Source organism: Taudactylus pleione, unplaced genomic scaffold (assembly GCF_031769625.1).
Source record: "Taudactylus pleione unplaced genomic scaffold, aTauple2 ptg000184l, whole genome shotgun sequence".
Lineage (NCBI taxonomy): Eukaryota > Metazoa > Chordata > Amphibia > Anura > Myobatrachidae > Taudactylus > Taudactylus pleione.
The window spans coordinates 3,326,718-3,330,004 of NW_028284586.1; the positions used below are offsets into that span (position 1 = coordinate 3,326,718).

General features: G+C 48.6%; 1 pseudogene; it reads right to left on the minus strand.

The window, feature by feature from the left end:
* Positions 1-1,057: 1,057 nt before the first annotated feature.
* LOC148519702 (uncharacterized) lies at positions 1,058-1,961 on the minus strand (annotated as a pseudogene).
* Positions 1,962-3,287: the final 1,326 nt, after the last annotated feature.

Genomic DNA, 3,287 nt, shown 5'->3' on the forward strand with positions numbered 1-3,287 from the left:
AAACACACACACAAAAGCCAAGCATTGGTGGTCAACTCGCCTTTCTTCTTAGCACCCTTCCGGGTGGTATAGCCATTTCCCATAGAGGACAATTGGCTGGCACCTTACTCCACTTTTAAGGAGAGCGCACCCACTAAGCATAACTACTAACATAACTAACCAAGTGCAGTTCTTTTCTGCCAAGCGAGGCCTAAACTGATGCGCCACCATCATACCTCAAACCTACACACAGAAACACCGTATCCAGCAGAAAATACCTTCCAGAAAAATAGCCACACCTGCAGAACTAAGGTGCACACCATCACCCCGATACAAGTGAATATCGTGAAATTGTATTAATACATGCTCTACCACACCACCACCAGTCTCTAGCATGTACCCTCCCACTGCAGTATTGACTTTCTCTCTAGCCACATCAAGTCACGCAGCAGACTCAGCATTCCTCCACACACGCCTAGGGACAATGAAGGACCACACCAACTTACAGTAAGGCAAAGTTTCCGCAATCAAATGAAAGTCCCTGATGATAACAGAGCTCAAATCTAGAGCAGTTCGCTTACCTAAGTCATTCCCACCCAGATGCAACACTATCACCTTAGGCAACCCATAAGACCACACAGCAGACAAACCTACATAAAAGAGAGTCCCAGCACATCCCCTGAAAACCTAACCACCTAATTAAATGCAGCTGAGAGAAACTGCTAGTATCATAAGCTAATGGGGATCGAGCAGCCCAGAATATATAGGAATGCCCTAACACCCAGATCGGCTTAACATAAAATCCACCTGAAAACATGTGAAAAAGAAAGGTAAACATGGAAAGAAAAAACATACAAAACAGCCAAAACACACACACGCCATACCAACAAGACATGGAAGCATAACATAAAGAAGGGCAGGGGAAGGGGAACAACGTAGCCAACCGGACTTGAGGCAAAAACTAAAAAACCCCGGAGTAAACTATTAATCACGCCATTTCATGTAATTGAGAATCCAATTGGACCCTGGGGGAAAAATAAAAATTCCTCATAGACTCCCGCAGTATGTCGGCGAATGGTTAGGCCTCCGGTGAGCTATGTTGGAACACAGATAAACCCAGACGAATATAGCGACGAAACACAGCAGAGCGCCACCGACCCAGGGATTGTATATCCCTGTCGGATAAACCAGCAGAAGCTGCAGTTGTAGCAGCTCCATTTCTTAATGAGTGAGTGCCGAACTTACCCGCCTCGAGCTCTAAAGATGCCAAGCAACGCTTCAAGACATGACAAAACTGGTATTTCGTAACCGGGGACCCATCCTTGTGCATCAACCATGCCCCATCTCGTTCACCTCGCACATGTTCGAAGGCGCGCACCAGCGCCACTCGACATACCGCAGGAATGGAACATGGATGAAGGGAAAGCTAGCGCCCTCTACCAGCCTGGTCCGTCTTGGAGCGTCCTATAAGGCAAAGGACTGCGCCTGGACGTACAATCACATCCGCAACAGTGAGTGGTGGGTCAGCCCTCTTAGAAGGGGCAACTAATTCACAGACCCGAAACGCTCCGTAAAAAGCCATGGCAAAACTCAACTGAAATAACAGGCATTCGACCTGTGAAAAACAAACTGCAAGGACCGCAGCCAACAAGCGATGCAACAGGGAAATGTCAATGGAATGCCTGGAGTCGACTGCTGTAGGGGTCGACCTGGACCAACCCCTCAAAGCCAACGAGACAAAGAAGGACCTTGAGGGATCGGGCATGTTATATAACCCAGAGATAAACGACACGCCTGCATTATACTCTACATCACAGCAAGCGCCCTTGTGAGTACAGATCACAAATAAAAGCCAGCATGACTTGCTGCAAGCTCTTACCTGCCTGGGCCACCGACACATGGAAACGCTCCCATTCCAGCCAACCCACCTGATAACAGCGCAAAGTCCTGGGGGCAATGGCCCTTAAAGCTAGTTCCTCCATGCCAGCCTGACGATCTGCCAAACATAATGAGGACACAGGTCACCAGACAACTCAGCCTGGGGAGCTTACTCCCTAAACCGGTGCCAGTTGAATTGTGATAAAGCATCCGCCATCGCATTTTGTACACCTGGCACATGACGGGCAACAAAATGGACATTCAGCAGCATGGCAACGCAGCACCAGTCTCGCTAGCAGACGAACAACCGGAAGAGATTATGAACTCTGACGATTGATCGCATGCACTACATCCTGGTTGTCACACCAAAATGTGATGCTAGCGTTCCTCAAGCGGTCCCCCCAGAGTTCTAGAGCAACTACAATGGGGAACAGCTCAAGCAACAGCATATTGTTAGTGAACCCTTCCGCAGCCCACGTCAACAGCCAAGGTGCAGCACACCACAGACCGTTGAGGTAAGCTCCAAAGCCAGTCGCGCCAGCCGCGCCTGTAAATAGTTGCAGCTAAGTGTTACTGCGCGGTGGGACAGGCCATATACTTACACCATTAAACTGGGCAAGGAACACATTCCAAACAAGCAAATCGCGCTTGATCTCAGCTGATAAACGGACAAAATAATGAGGGCGAAGGATGCTAGCAATAGACCTTTCCAATTTCCGGCAAAAGATCCTCCCCATAGGAATGACCCTGCAGGCAAAGTGGAAAAGTCCAAGCATGGACTGCATCTGATGCAGGGTGAGTATACCCACGGTTAATGCAAACACAATAGACCCTCGCAACATATCCAATATGAGACGGCAGCAACCAGCCAAGGTATCGATCTCAATACCCAGGAAGGAGAGCTGCATCACTGGACCCTCCATTTTTTCGCTCGTGACTGGGACCCTGAAAACACAAACAATGACTGCATTGAAAAAAGTAGCTTACTGCAGCGAGGGGAATCAGCTGGACCGATACACAGGAAATCATTGACGTAGTGGGCCACCCTGACCTCTCCTGTGCCAGCAATAACACACCAATGGAGGAATGTGTTGAAACACTCAAAAAAGGCGCATGATATGGAACAGCCCATAGGCAAGCATTTGTCTATGTAGAAACCATTCTGCAGACGAAAACCCATGAATCTAAAGGTATCCGGGTGTAGTGGCAACAGGCAGAATGTCAATTCAACATCAATCTTAGCCAACAAGGACCCAGGGCCAGATGCCTGATCCAGCTCCAAAGCCTGGTCGAAGGACTTTAACTGCACGTGACACAATTCCAAAGGAATAGCGTCATTAACCGAGGATCCATGCAGGTAAGACAGGTGCTGAATGAGCCTAAATTTACTCTACTCCTTCTTATGGATGATGCCCACAGGTGAGAGAACC